The sequence below is a fragment of the Phascolarctos cinereus genome, unplaced genomic scaffold (assembly GCF_003287225.1).
Source record: "Phascolarctos cinereus isolate Bilbo 61053 unplaced genomic scaffold, phaCin_HiC Scaffold_4;HRSCAF=312, whole genome shotgun sequence".
Lineage (NCBI taxonomy): Eukaryota > Metazoa > Chordata > Mammalia > Diprotodontia > Phascolarctidae > Phascolarctos > Phascolarctos cinereus.
Window position 1 is genome coordinate 108,288,773 of NW_027555847.1, and position 16,985 is coordinate 108,305,757.

The window sequence follows — 16,985 nt, forward strand, 5'->3', positions numbered from 1 at the left end:
ATATTGGTAAAGCAAAGATGGCCATACTCCCCACTATTATTTCATATAGTTCTAGATATGCTACCAAAGAAATTAAAGGCTTAAAGATAGGTAAAGAGGATATATATAAATATATATGTGCGTCTCCTTATTTGCTGATTGCAATGGTTTACTTGGAAAATCCTAGGGAATCAGCAAAGATACAAAATTGTTCAGTCGTTTTTCAGTCACGTCCAGCTCTTCAAGACTCCATTTTCAGGTTTTCTTGGCAAAGATATTGGAGTGGTTTGCCATTTCCATCTCCAAAAGATACTAAAGAAAACCATTAATATCTTCAGTAAAGTTGCAAGCTACAAAAAGTAATTACATTTCTATATAAATAATAACAAAATCTAGGCAATAATAGAAATGGAAATCCCATTCCAAATAACTACAAAATGCACAAAGTATTTGGGGATTAATCTACTAAAGAACACAAAATATTTGCACAGATTCAATTACAAAGTGTTCCTTAAAGAAATAAATAACAACTTCAATAGCTTGAGGAATATTCACTAGTACTCAGGGCTGGGCTATGCCAATATAATAAAAATAAGTTAGCTTGCATTTTTAATGTTATGCCAATCAAATTATCAAATATACTTCAATAGTATTTTTTTTCCAAATTACATGTGAAGACAATTTTTAACATTCATTTTTACAGGATTTTGAGTTACAATTTTTTCTCCCTCTCTCCCTCCTTTCCTCTCTTTAAAACTCAATGGTTGCAATTTGATATATTTTATACATTTCCTATCATGTGAAACATATTTCCATATTACTCCCAGTTGTGAAAGAAACAGATCAAAAGGGAAAAAAAACACAAAAAAGAATAAAGTAAGTAAAAAAAGTATGCTTCAATCTGCATTCACAATCCATCATTTCTTAATCTGGATGTGGAAAGCATTTTCCTTCGTGAGTCCTTTGTACTTGTCTTGGATCTTTGTATTGCTGAGAAGAGCTGAGTCATTCATAGATGATGATCACACAATGTTGCTGATATTGTGTACAATGTTTCCTTGGTTCTTCTCATTTCACTTTGCATCAGTTCATAAAAGTCTTTCCAGGTTTTTCTGAAATCTACCTGTTCATTTCTTATTGCACAATAGTATTTTCCATTGCATTCATATGTCACAGCTTGTTCAGCCATTCCCCAATTGATGGGCACTCCTCCATTTCCAATATTTTGCCACCACAAAAAGGGCTGCTATGAATATTTTTGCACATGTGGGTCCTTTTACCCTTTTTATGATCTCTTTGGAATACAGGACTAATAGTGGTATTGCTGAATCAAAGGGTATGCATAGTTTGGTTGGTCTTTGGGCATAGTTTCAAATTGTTCTCCAAAATAGTTAGATCAATTCACAACTCCACCAAGGATGCATTAGTGTTCCAATTTTCCCACATCCCTTCCAACATTTATCATTTTCCTTTTTTTGTCATATTAGATAATCTGATAGGTGTCAAGTGGTACTTCGGAGTTTTTAAATTTACATTTCTTTAATCAAAAGTGATTTAGAACACTTCTTCATATGCCTATAGATAGCTTTAATTTTTTCATCTGAAAACTGTCTGCTCACATCTTTTGACTTTATCTATTGTGCAATGGCTTGTATTCTTATAAATTTGACTCAATTCTCTATATATTTGAGAAATGAGATCTTTATCAGAGACACTTGCTATTTCCCAGATTTCTACTTTCCCTCTAACCTTGGTTGCATTAGTTTTCTTTGTGCAAAAGCTTTTTAATTTAATATAATCAAAATTACCTATTTCACATTTCATAATGCTCTCTATCTCTTATTTGGGCATGAATCTGTAACTCACTTAATTTCTCCTTTAAGCATACACTTGTTGCATATATGTTTAGTATTAATATTACTTTATGGTCTATGGTGCCTTTTAGCAAGATGTAGTTTCCTTTCCTTACCTCTTTTGATTAGACCTATTTCTGCTTTTGCTTTGCCTGAGATCAGAATTGCTACCCCTGCTTTTTTTTAGCTGAATAGATTTTGCTCCAGCCCCTTACCTTTCCTCTGTCTGTGTTTCTCTGCTTCAAGTGTGTTTCTTATAAACAACATACTGTAGGATTCTGGTGTTTGATCCACTCTGCTATCTGCTTCCATTTAATGGGAGAGTTCATCCCATTCATGTTCATAGTTATGATTACTGCGTATTTCCCTCTATCCTATTTTTCCTCCTGTTTGTCCTCTCTCTCTCCTTTCACCCTTTCCCTCCTCACCAGTGTTCTGCTTCTGTCTACCACCTCCTCTGATCTGCCCTCCCTTCTGTCAGTCCCCCTCACCTTTATTTAATCTCTTCCCTTCCTACATCCCTGTCAGGTAAGATAGATTTCTGTATTCTACTGATTGTGTACATTATTCACTCTTTGAGCCAATACTGATGAGAGTAAGATTCAAGTGATACCAATCATCCACCCTCCCATCTTTCCATCCACTGTAATAGGTTTTTTGTTCCTCTTCATGTGGAATAATTTACCCCATTCTATTTCTCTCTTCCTTCTGCACCCAGTGTACTCTTTTTTTCTCATCACTTAATTATTTTTTGTCATTCCTTCAGATTCATCTTATATCCATACCCTCTGTCTATGTATATTCCTTCTAACTGTACTATTAATGTTATAATTTTTTTAAGAATTACAAATATCATCTTCCCATGTAGTGATGTAAACAGTTGAGCTCCATTGAATCCCCTTTTCTTTTCCTCTTTTTACCTTTTTAGGCTTCTCTTAGGTCTTGATATTAGAGATAAAATTTTTTGTTCAATTCTGATCTCCTTATGAAATCTTGAAATCCTTCTATTTCATTGAATGACCCTTTTTCCCCTTGAAGTATTACACTTAATTTCACCAGGTAGGTGATTCTTGGTTGTAGTCCTAGCTCCTTTGCCTTCCAGTATATCATGTTCCATGACCTCTGATCTTTCAATGTTGCAGCTGCTAAGTCCTGTGTATTCCTGATTGTGGCTCCCTGATATTTAAATTGTTTCTTTCTGCTCCCTTGCAGTATTTTCTGTTTGTTCTGATGGCACTGTAATTTGACTAGAATGTTCCTTGGAGTTTTTATTTTGGGATCTCTTTCCTGAGATAATCAATATATTCTTTCAATGCCTATTTTGCCCTCTGGCTCCATAATATCAGGGCAGTTTTCCTTGATAACTTCTTGAAAGATGGCTATGCAGTCCTCCTCCTGTTGATTATGGCTTTCAAGCAGTCCAATGACTCTGACACTGTCTCTCCTGGTTCTATTTTCCAGTTCAGTTGTTTTTCCAATGAGGTATTTTACGTTTTCTTATATATTTTTTTCATTCTTCTGAATTTATGTGATTGATTCTTGATGTGTTAACAGAGTCATTAGCTTCTACTTGCCCAATTTTAACTTTAAAGGAGTTGTTTTCCTCAGTTAGCTTTTGTACTTTTCCATTTAGTCAACTGTACTTTTTAAAGAGTTGTTTTCTTCAGTGGATTTTTGTATCTCCTTTTCCATTTAACCAATTCTACTTTCTGAGCAGTTGTTTTCTTTTTCATAATTCTCTTGCATCACTCTCATTTCTTTTCACAAATTTTCTTCTACCTCTCATATAATTTTTAAGCTCATTTTTTGACTTTTCAAGCACTTCCTGGGCTTTTCTTTGAGATTTCACCCATAGGTCGTTTTGACGTTGTTGTCCTCTTCTGAGTTTGTGTCTTGATCTTCTCTGCCACCATAGTAACTTTTCTATCATCAGATTCTCCTTTTGTTGTTTTTTGCTCATCTTTTTTGGCCTTTTTCTTTTCTTTTAAATTTGTGTTCTGCTCCCAGGATGGAAGCAGTGCTGTCTCAGGCTTCTTGTGCCAGGGGATACATACCCTGGCTGCTTAGCTGGTGCTGCACTGATGTTGCCCTGAGGCCCAAGAGGAATCATCATGTCTGGCACTGTACTGAGGGGATGAATTTCTCTGATAAGAGCTGCATTACCCAATGGATATGTGGCCAAAGAATATGAACAATTCTCAAAATAAGAACTATAACTTATAACATGAAAGAATACTCTGAATCATCAAAAATAGGGGAAATGTACATTAAAACAACTTCATACAAAACAAATTGACAAAGATGGAAAAAGAAGGAAATAGTTAAGGTTGGAGGGAATGGGAAGAAAAACAAGGCACACTGGTGCATTTTAATGGAACTGTGAATTGGTGTAATCATTTTGGAGAGAAATTTGGAATCAAAATAAAGAAAGGAAAAAGGCTATACTCATTGATCCAGAGATTTCATTATTAAGCTAATACCTTAAGGAGATCATTGATAAAAAGAGAGTCACTATATAAATCTAAATAATTATAGCAACTTCTTGCAATAGCAAAAAATTGGAAACAAAGCAGATGTTCCTCAATTGGGAAATGTCTAAATAAATTGTGGTGTATGAGTGTAATTAAATATTAATGTGCAGTAAGAAATTATGAATATGAGGAATATAGAGAAGTATGAAAAGATCTATATGAATTGATGCAGAGTAAAGGAGAATCAAGAAAACAATATACACAATTACTACAACAATATAAACATACAGAACAACCAAACACACACACACACACACACACACATACACAAATCAAAAGTGAATGTTGCAAAATTATAAAGAACAAACATGAGTTGAAAGAAGAGATATGATAGGGCAGCTAGGTGGCACAGTGGATAGAGCACTGGCCCTGGAGTGAGGAGGACCTGAGTTCAAACCCAGCCTCAGATACTTGACACTTACTAGCTGTGTGACCCTGGGTAAGTCACTTAACCTAGTCCCCCCCCAAAAAAAAGAGAGAGGAGAGAGAGAGATGAGAAGATACTCCCATCCCATCTCTTTGCCAAAGTCCACAAATGTTGCACAATGCACATATTTTAGACTTTTTTTTAATGTATTTTATTAATGATGCTGATTTTTTCTGGTTTTTTTTTTCTATTTTAAAAATACTATTTGCAATATGTGATCACTCTGGGATGGGGAAAAGAAACAGAATAACAGAAATGGATGACATAAAAAATAAAAGACCAATTAAAAACTTATTAAAATAATAAAACTAGTACTCATATGACATATGAGTACTTTATTTTAATAAAGCACTTATATTTTATTTTGTTTTGTATTAACATCTATGAGTTCCTTTCTAATTTTTAGGGATTTTGTTAGGTGAACAAAGTTTTTTTTTCTCTCTTATGTCAATCTTTTAATTCCCTTTCCATTTCTTTATTCCATAGTTTCCTTTTCTTTTCCATGTTTCTTCCTTCTAGCATTCTCATCTCATTTAGTAAAACCCCTTATATGGGAGTGAGGCAGTTAACCATTTCATCACTTACTTCTATACTATAAAGTAGGCAAAGAAAACCAAATTGCTTATAGCAGTGCAGAAAGTATGTCAGTAAAAGCAAATGACCTAGAAAACAGATTGAGAAGGAAAAAATGTGAAATCATTGGATCACCTAAAAGCCAGGATTTAAAAAAAAGAGTCTACATATCACATTTCAAGAAATCTTAAAAGAAAGTTGCCCAGGCCTCTTAGAATAATAGAGCAAAGAAAAGAATAGAAAGAATTCTACAGTCACTTCCTGAAAGAAACCTCAAAATGTAAACTCCCAGCAACATTACACCCAGAATCCAGAGCTTTCAGGTCAAGGAAAAAATCTTGCAAGCAGTCAGAAAAAAAAGAATTCAAGTACAAAGGAACCACAGTCAAGATCATATACAATTTAGCATTCACCATTATAAAGCAGCAGAGAGCTTGAAATCCATAAGGTAAAGAAAGTACACTTAAAACCAAGAACAATTTACCTTGCAAAATTGTGTATAATTCTAGAGAGGAAAATGGACCTTTAATGAAGTACAGGATTTCCAAACATTCATGATGAAAAGACTAATGCTACATAGAACTTTGAAGTGCAAACACAGGAGTCAAGAGAAACATAAAAGGGAAAACACATAAATGAACAATCATAAGGGACTAACCATTCTAATACAGAGGGGTGATACTCGTGTCCCCTCTGAACCCTATTATCACTAGGAATCGGAGAGGGAATCTAATTAGATAGAAGACCTGACAGTAGTTCTATTGCATTGATGATGTTAAAAGAATAATTTTTTAAAAAAGGGAGGGAAAAAGGAATATTGTAGGGGGTGAAGGGAGAAGAAGGTTAAAGAATATTATCTCATATTATTAGGATACACAAATAGATATCTATACAAATAAGGAGGAAGGGTGGGGGAAGTAGTTGGCATTTGAATTTCACTCTCATCTAACTGGTAAAAGAAGGAAAGAATACACATACACAGAGTTGAGTATGGAAATATAATTCACTCAACAATGAAATAAAAGTGAAAAGGGAAAAGGAAGAAGGGGGAATTAGAAGGAGAGCAAATTAAGGGAGGGATTAGTCTAAAGCACAAGTAACTTAATAAGAATGAACAAAAATATTTCTAGCTCTTTTTTGGTGGCAAAGAATTCGAAACCGAGGGCAGGTACCTATCAATTGGGTTATGACATATAAATGCAATGGAATATTATTGTGCAATAATCATTTCTGATAAAATCTGGTAAAATCAGCAGAACTGGGAGAAAAATTTATACACTGACAACAAAATTGTAAAGTCAAACAAGTCTCCAGTGGTTAGCAAACTTCAGAATAATAAAATATAACATCTTTCTGCAGTTAATGCTTTTTATTTAAAAATTAAAAATTAAAAGCACAATTCACTCATACATCACAGAGGCATTTTGTAGTTCAATTATCTGTTTTACCTATTTATATGAAACTGCACATTTTAATTAATAAATGAAAACTTCTCCATATGGATCTAAGTGGTATCAAAAACAATTTCTCTGAACTTAGAATTTAGATTGTGGAAGTGAGCAACATTACTAGATGAATGGAAAATGTTCTATCTTAAATGGAAAATGTTTTATTTTCTAAGTGCAAATATAGTAATCGCATCTGTCTTATTTTCATTTGTCATAGACCCCATTCACACCTGTGTAGAATTTTCCCTCACACCAGCCAAAAGCAAAAGACAATAGTCTCTTCCACACTTGGGTATTTTCTTGTACATTTTTTTTTAATGACCATTTGAGACTACACCTATTAAAATATACCTCTAGGCAAAAAGCTGTCCCAGAGCACCAATGTAACAAAACAGAATTTCCTGGTTCCCATTCTCTTTTCTGGGTACAAGTTAGATAACTTTGGAAGACACCTTAATCTTTAGGAAGCTCCAAAATCTCAAGACACTGGGATATAATTTCATAAATCTTTAAGGAAGTTGTATCTGCAGTTAATCCTCTAATAAGTTGCTATTCATGAATCTGATTGAATAAGAATTTTGAGCACTGAATGAAAAACTGCTATTTATTTAACCAATAAATAAAAAAGTATTAAATGCATGTAATGTGCCAGACACAGAGATAAGTGTTAGGGATACAAAAAAAGGAAAAAACATGAAAACAATTCATGTCCTCAAGGATCTTACAATTCTAATGTGGGACACAACTTGTGAGTAAACAGGAACATTCAAGATACATATGGAGTTGAAGAGTTAACTTTAGAGGGAAAGGTTCAAGTGACTGAAGGGCCCAGTAAGGCTTCTTACAGAAAGTGGCTTGTGAGCTGAATCCTGAAAGATGTCAGGGATGTCAAGAGGTAGAGGCAAGGAGAAATAAGATTCTAAGTGTGGAGGAATGCCAACAAACGCAAGGAGATGAGAGTTAGAATGTCATGTCACAGGAATATAAAGCAGGTCTCTATCACTGGACCACAGAACGCTTGGAGACACATAAAACATAAGAAGACTAAAAAGGTAGGAAAGAGGAACATTTTGAAGAATCTTAAGAAATTCAGCAGACAGAAAAAGATAAACCATTGGACAAGGTTCTATGTATAAACTCTATGTTTAAATAATAAGGGGATACATATATAATGTATAAGTATAATATGTAAATGTGCATATGTACATATCATTATATATAATATGCATGTACTTACATAATTACGTAAGTGTACGTGTGTACACGTATTGGGTGTATTTCTATATTATGTTATACATGTGTGTCATATAACATGTATATTTGTAATATATGAGTATGTTGTATCTAAGATCATGTTAATTTTTTATCCTGTCCTTTCTTTACTTCAAGAATACAGATGTTTAGGAGCATCTGCTAGGATAGTCTGTTTAGTAAAATTTTGGACAACTATAAAAGAGATTGTTTTGTGCCAAGATCTAGGTTTTGAAAGATTTATTGAACCTACCTTAATCCTTGAGTTGCATATTCATTGCTATATTTCCCTCTAACTGCTGTCATTTAAATTGTCATGCAGAATAGGGCAATTCAGGGTCAGTTTATGTAAGCGGCATCAATCTGAAGAACTTCATCACTCTTTATTTCAAGGCATTATGCAAAGAAAACTGACATTAAGAGAGCCTTAACTGACAGCAAATGAAATCAATCAGCAAATCACTAAGCCATAATAAACTCTCTCAATTTGTAGATAACCCTTCCTTTTCCAGGTCTTCCCCTAGGCAACCCATCAAATACTGTCCTTTGTGGAAAAAAATCAACAACAACAACAAAAAACCAACAACCTCTAAATACTTTACAATTCTGCTTACAGTAGCAAAAAGTTTGAGAGCTCTCGGTCTTCAGTTTCTTAATTATAAGAATAAAAAGGTAATCCTAGTCAAGTTTTACTTATTTCTTTTAAGCCATCGAATCTAAAAGTGCTATTAAAAGGTTAAGCTTTGGGTATACATTTTTGACTGTTAATACTGTAGTGACAAATTATATTCATATCATTCAACAGCTCTTCTACTCATAGTGCCCAAAGTTATAACAATAATCAAGCTCTATACTTTTATAAGTCTTTTTACCTAAGTGTAACTCAAATATTTCACAAACAGAAAAATATTGTCACCATCTCATAGAGATGGAAGCTTATGCACAAAGAAGTTAAATAGTGTGAATAAAGTGACAATACAAGACAAAAAAAAAATAAAGGAAGTAGGCACAACCAAAATATTCTATATATCTAGCACCTATCACGTGTAGGGGGATAATAACCACCTCAACTGTATGCTGGACTTTGATGAAACTCTTGAAGCTATCAAAAATTTTGCTCACTGAGCATGTATTTATTGTTTTTGTTGCTCAGTAGTGTTTCAGTTGTGTCCAACTCTTCATTACCCCATTTGGGGTTTTCTTGGCAACGATATGGGTTTACTTCCCCAGCTCATTTTACAGATAAGGAAATTTGAGGCAAACAGGGTTAAGTGACTTGCCCTGGGTCACACAGCTAGTAAGAGTATGAGGACAAATGTATGTAGTTCTTCAAATAAAATATAACAATTTTTTTTAGCAAAACAAAACAAAGAAAACAAAAAATAAATTAAAACAAAGACTAGAATCTCAGCAATGTATTTCTGGCTCTGTTTCTGACCTCAGTACTATTCCTGAGGTCAGAGTTACACGCTAGCTCTGAGCTATGTTCTTGCTCCGGTCCCAAGATAACATACATCTATTCCTCAACTTATTCACTTTAGGCCTTTTAATTGAAGGACTGACAAAGCAAAGAACAGAACACATTTATTCCTACCCACTTCTTGAAAGCTAGGCCAATGAACACAAACTACAGTGGGTCCTACCAAGCACAATGATGGACTGTATATAAGTTTATTGTCTGAGGACAAGCCTTGCTAAATTTGGAGAGATTCACCATCAAACTCCTGGATATCAAGTGATGATTTGTTTTTATTCTGGCTAAAGCAATCATGACACCATTTATTAAAGTATTTGCTGAGAGCTGTGATCTCCATCAGTAAAAAAAAAAAATATCCACGCAAACAAAATTATAGATCCTTGAAGTACAGAAATGTTTAAGTTTGAGAAAGCAAGTAAGACAGTAAAAGACAAATTATGAAAAAGGAGGGACAAGAAATAGGAATCATTAAGTTAAAGTAGCTATGCTCAGTAAAAGGTAAAACCATAAATATTCCACATCTGAGGTAAACAAAGGAATCATTTTATCTTTTTCATGTTGCTCCTATTCTATACAAAGCTAGAGAGTCATCTCCTCTAGGATTTTATGTAATTTTTGTGACTGTAATCACAGAATCATACACAGATCAGTATCACTCAACTTCCGTAAAATCTGATTTACCTGCACATCTAGAAAAATACTTTAAAAAAATCTCAGCCTGAAGTTAAATAAAGTAGGGAAATATACACTTTGCAAAGGACTTTCACATGCACATGTACAAAGACTAAAAGGTTAAATGAGAGTAATACATGTTAGCACTTTCTGAGAAAAGAATACAGTAAAAAAAAAAAAGTAGGCTACTAGAATCGAGTATCCAGTGGACCAGTTACCTATGTTATTTATGCCCAAAAAGTCTAAGGATGTTTGATATCCTATAGCCAGGTCTGGGCAGCTAGGTGGCAAAGTGGATAGAGTACTGGGCCTGGAATCATGAAGACCTGAATTCAAATCTGGCCTCAGACTCTTACTAGTTATATGACCCTGGGCAAGTTACTTAATCCTGTTTGTCTCATTTTCCTCATCTGTAAAATGGGCTGGAGAAGGAAATGGCCACCCCACTATTTTTGCCAAGAAAACCCCAAATAGGGTTGCAAAGAGTTGGACAGGACTGAAACAAATGAACAACAAAAAAATAACAACATACCCAAATCAATTTTTTTTGGCAAATTTACATAAGTTCTTTTACCTATTTTGTCAAAGACTCTTTTGTGATTTTATTTTTCCTTGTAGTAAATAAAGATATAATGAAAAAGAATCTTATAAGTCACAAATAGTTTGAAATAATTCATACTGGATTTTAGCTGGTGTCAGGTCAGACCATTGACATCAGCTCCTTCTAGAAAGGAATAACACTTTCAGACTTTTCACCTGAGTAAGGGGAAGAAATTAGAGGATTCCTCAAAAACATGGCATAGGCTAAACAAAGACTTATTTTTCTTGTTCTTCCACATCATCTGGCCTCTTTTGAAGAGTTTCATAAACTAAAAAGCACTCCCCACTAGTCTCTCAAATGCAGCTTACAATATGGGATAAAGACAGGGACTGGACTTCAATTTCATCAAGAACTCTCCCATGAGGAAACTTCCTCCATCAGTACAAGTTGGCACCTTCTCTGCAACTTGAAACTGCCCGGAGTTGTGAGGGCTTAAGTACCTTGTCTAGGGTCACAAAGTACAAATTATGAAATCTAATACATATAAGCATTATATGTACACATATACTAACTCTCTGACTCTCTGAGTTATTTAGCAAAGGAATTTATTCTCTTAGTGATAATGGAAACAAATATTAACTTATTGTCATGAAATTAATACTCAAATTGTGCCTTAACCATATGAAATACCAAGCATTAGTACGTTTTGTGGGCATGCCTCATGTCCTGCAGAAATGTTAATCATAACGCCTAAGAATTGAAAGAGATTGTAAACATCATCTATGCCCATTCTCTCATATTACCAGATGAAAAAACTAAGGCAGAGGGAAGTAAAGAGACTTATTTAGCCAAGATTTTGTTGCTAATTAATCACACAGAATCTAAAAATCAGGAAGACACCATCTGGTCTATATTGTACTGAAGCCCCCTGACCATACTGCTACCAAGAGGATCGCCAGCACCTGCATAAAGATCTCTTGATGAAAAGGCAATCTCATCCATCCCACTGTGGAGCTGAAGTTTCTCTCTAGTTTCAATCTACTCCTCTGAACTTCTATACCTTGCTTGCTCATTCTGCCTTTTAAGCCAGTCAAATACTGCTTTTCTAAATGACAACCCTTTGAATACTAGCAAGCCTGTCTTCAGGTCTTTCCATGTTTTTCCATCTTTCTTTTCTAAAATTTTGGCCTCCAAAACCATAGCAGGGTGAAAAATGTCTCTTTTCTTCCCATTGAAAGATTCTCTAAGGCCATGAGCTTGCAACTTGTCCCAAGGAAATCATCCAGTCATAATACCTGCATTTCTTGCTGAAGAAAGCATTTTCTCCATGGAACACACATATTACACATGGCAGATCCAGGTCTAGAACCCAGGTCTCTTTAAATTCAATCTGGCATTCTTAGGTTGAAGCTGTCAAGCATTTTAATGAGACAAAGAATGACATGGTGTCAACCAACCACCAAGGATTTATTTGAGGATGAACTATAGCTTCATCAAGCTAATTGATTTCATTGCCACTGGGAAAAATGAATAAGTCCTCACTAGAAGTGACTTCCATCCTCTGAAGGGCTCTCTCATTATTTCATTGACTTCTCAAGACTTCTGCCTTCTCCACTTCTAAAAATGCCAGACATTATACACTGTTTTAAAAACTGCATTCTTCAAAATAATTGTAGGGGCCTAAGAGTATCACAAAACCAGAATTATTGATCATTACTCTAACATATTTTAAAGTAATGACCTACTAAAATGGAAATGAAAATAAGGCCTCCAGAAACCTCAAAAATGTACAATACAAACCATGAGCACAGTCATAAGAGGAAAAGAACCCACAATAGCAATCAGCTATTATAAAAATCTCAGATAGTGGAATTAGAAAGAGAGGAAGAATGACTTTCAGGTCCTAACAAAGAAAACTGAAAGTAAAATTAGGGCTACAGACTAGAAGTACCAAGTTCCAGGGGGAGAAGACATCTGACAACAGAAGAAAAATGTGTAATAAATAGGCATATGGGACTACAAACGTCACAGGGACAAATAAATAACTATACTAGGGTGGCTCTTAAGGGTATGTACAGTATAATAATTGATACTTATAATGATAACCCTGAGCCACCAAGAGTTAAAAATATGTTCAATATATTGTTTAAATGAGGAAATATGTATTTTATAAACTTTTGATAAAAATTCTTCAAATTTCTTTAAATTTTTAAAACTGAAGCTTAAGGCTTCAGTTACCTGGAAAACCCACATAAGTAGAATACATTATTACTTAGTGACAAAAGTAATTATTTATTATCATATAAATAATATTACTGGTATCATGCAAATTAGAATCAAAACTTCTAAACTGCTCAAATGTTCAAGTGGAATTGCTCATACTCTCTTAGGTTTTAAAATGCAAAAAAAGGTTTAAAGGACTTTTATGTAATTTTTTTCAAAGACTATAATATCAAATAGTATAATGACATGCAAAATTCTTAGTATATCTAATAACGCTTGATAAGCTACATATAGGACAGCACCTATTTCACACTTCGATGACTTTTTAGACCCCATTTTGCCATGTATTTATGATTTAAACTATCTAGATATAGCAATAGAATATGAAAAAAATCCTATGCCTACGGGAATTTGGCTATTTTAAGAAATTACTGTATTGCAACAGTCTATTACACATACCTAAAAACCATACCAAATAAAAACTATGTAACTATGTGGTAGGTTAGTACTGATTATGAGAATTATTATGTCTAGGGTAAATAATCTGGTTTTTAAATGTTTTTAAATAATGAATCTTTCTTTACTTTTTAATAGTTTATAACTGTGCATTTACCGATTAAAACATAGCATCTACAAAAGGGGATTGTAGAATGCTGGGCTAATCTTTACACATTTTGCAATAGGTTTTTTTTTTGTTGTTTTTGTTGTTCTTTTTGAGTGAAATGAGTCAAAGCATTGAAACTCATGCTATCTGACAACAGGTACAGTTTATGCAATACCAGCTTTCCAAGCCAGCCATTGTGTCTGGTTAACTCAACTGGTTAGAACGTGAGTATACAGGTCTCAAAGTCATAGGTTTAATCCCTGTGCTCATTATTATTTCTGTATTGGGGTGAATAAATAAGATAATATCAATGCACACTATAGTAGGCAACTAGAATTATTTTTGTCTTCAATGGAGAAAGATATGTTTAAATATGAGTTTCTGTACATTTAATCCTTGACTTTGTAGACTGCAAAGTATTGCAAAAAGTGAGCTAATGGTGTTTATAATGCAATTATTTTTATCATTGACTTCCTAACTGAGGTTGTTAACTATTGTCATTTTTTTTACAACTTTGGGTTTTCTTTTCTTTTAAAGAACTGTAGCCTAGTACCTTGTGGCAGCCTTGGGTGCTGATATTTGGGAGATCAAGGTCTGGCTAAGATTTTGCTTCTATGCCTGTAGGAGCTTTAAATGCAGCAAAGGCAGCATCTGGAGCCCCTAGCAAAGACTGTGTCACAGGAGACATACTTTGATTGACACATCAAGTGACATGGCAGCTTCAAGAGGGGGATAAGCTATGCTCTCCTTGATCAAAACAGTTGTGATTTAAAGCCTTTGAGGAAACAAAGGGGGAATCAAATGGAAAAATGTGGAGAGGAAGAACCCAAATCAAACATTCTCCCAAATATACAAAACAAATAGGCTGCAAGAGAAACTCTTAGAAATGGGAAAATCAAGGTACTGCCACCTTAGTGCATCCACTATAGCCTCCTAAAATCAAAGAGATTAGCTACATTCTGTTTTTCCTGTGTAGCACAAATTATGTATGACCTCATCTGGATGCAGATAAGGAATAATATCCAACAATTTCCCTTCCATCCAGAAATATACCAGGAATATAGTCTTGTTTCTTTAGAGAACATAACCAATAGCATATTTGCTCGGCCTTCAACCTTAAGACAGGACTGTTTGAATTTTTAAAAATGGTGTGCACCATTAGTACAGTCTTCCACAGTATTGAGATATTGCTCTTTCCTCATTAATATGTTCTTGGGACAGTATATTTTCCCAAAATAAAGTCAGAGAACAGGGTCAGAGAAGGGTTACACTACCTACAGAATTAGTCTATGTATAAAAAAATGGAAATGGGGAGCATTCAATAACATTAATATATTTGAATGATTGATTGATTCAAAGAGAATTATTCTACATTTGCTGATTTGTCTATAGAACTATATAAACTGTGACCTACAATACCATACACAGATGTATCAATATCATTTCATAAATGGAGGAACAAAATTACTTCATGAATTTATAATGTTTTACCCTTATCAACCAGCATGAATGTCTGAACTTGTCTTTCATAATACTAATGCTTTACACAATTACTTAGTGCTTTTTTCCCCAAAGTGTATTACAAGCTACCTACTAGAAAAAAAAACAATTTAATCACAAATGTGTGATGTTCACTGGAATATAATTCTAAACTACTGTGTATAAACAGGTGATATCTAGAGGTTGAGATGTAGAGGAATTCAAATCCTATAAAAACTCATGAAGTATTGAAGTAAGAGGCATTTTGTATTACTACTTAAATTAGGACTTCATAAGGATGCCTAAGCCAAGGTCCTATAATCTATAAAAGGTCTTATAATCTATAAAACTCAGAGCCTCAAATTATATGCTTTCCCAAGAACAACCATTTTAGAAGTGAAATAAAAGTTTTGGTTCAATGGCAACTGCCACTTATGCAATCACCAAATTCGGAGAAGCACATAGTGAAAGGGGTACTCAGTGTAGTCCAGGAGTAAGAATTTTAGCTATGTTATTTACTAGCTATGTAACTTTGGGCATGTCATCACACCCTTCCTTTGGGGCTTCTGTTTCATCAACCACATAATGGACTAAAATCTCTCTGATTTTCCTTCTAGTCCTAAATTTTATGATCCTGGCTTTCTAGGAAATGTCTTATCCACTTTCTGACTTGTGATAGTATGGAAAGAGAAAGGTACATTCACCAAAAAGTTATTTTGCAATAATTAGCATTCAAAAGCTCTAGTAATAATATTTTTGAAATGTTACTGTTTGCATAGAATAAGAACACCTTGGGAATGTAGGGGTTTTTAAAAATATATTTGAATGGGATTATAGTCACAAGCCTTCCTGTTTGTCTTCTCTGCTTAATTACAGGGGGAGCTTAATCTTAAGAAGCACATAAATTCCCTGGAAATTGAATTTTTATATAGGAATTTGACCATATGAAAGAAACTAGGACTGAGCCAAGAGGTTAGAGGTGGGAGTGGGGATGAAGAGGGAAGAATGAGGAAGCATCTGTGTGTGCTAGTAGGGGCTTGAAGAATATACTCAATGCTTTATGTTTCTGAAAGAATGAACACAGTTGAGGTGGGTTTGGGGATGCACAAAGACCCTCTCCCTCAGTGGCCATATAGCAAGTGATGAATAAATAATTATATCATCAAATTTCTAAGTTGCTGGTGGGGAGTGAGGAAGAGCGAAGCTAAAGAAGAGACGAGTATATATTTTAACCTGGATGAAGGAAGGGGGAGGACTGGTGCAACTATAGGAAAAGGTGGCATATATTTTAATTTTGTGTTAAATCAAAGCACAGAGTCAGTATACTTGTCCATAAAAGACTATAAGAAAGTCAAATTATCAAATATTTAATGATTATTTGTAAAATTATATCATTTTAAATATAAACATATATTTTAATAATTCTATCAGTAGCCAAATATCTTATGAAGGAAAGAGTATTTTTTTCTTTTGTAGGACATTAATGATGGTAGTTCTCATGACAAACTAAATTTAAGACAATACTGAGCAACTGAAAAAAATAAATTCTGTCATACCTGTTAGAATTCATTTCTGACTCCAACTAAAATCACATAGTATAAAAAATCTAAATAGAAAATAAATAAAATAGAAACAAATCTATTGGAACACTAAAATGCAGCTTAGAGGTATAGACTCTTCAAAGTTTCATGGGATTTTTAGATATATTCTTAAAACCATAGTGATATTCACCACATAATTTGTAACTTCCTGCTGTTTGCATAGACCTTGGAGAATTTTCATATGATGGTAGTATATAATAAAAAGACAATAAAAGAAGTATTGACTTCTTATTTAAAAAAATTTTACCCTGAGGGAAAAATATATCATTACAATTTAAAGCATATCATAATTTTTAAAATAAAGACATATCTAAAGTTACATGTAA

General features: G+C 33.9%; 1 protein-coding gene across 5 annotated transcripts in view; it reads right to left on the reverse strand.

The window, feature by feature from the left end:
* Nucleotides 1-16,985, reverse strand: part of CCDC171 (coiled-coil domain containing 171) — a 501,148-nt gene that overhangs the window by 142,735 nt on the left and 341,428 nt on the right. The gene's annotated exons all lie outside the window — the stretch shown is intronic.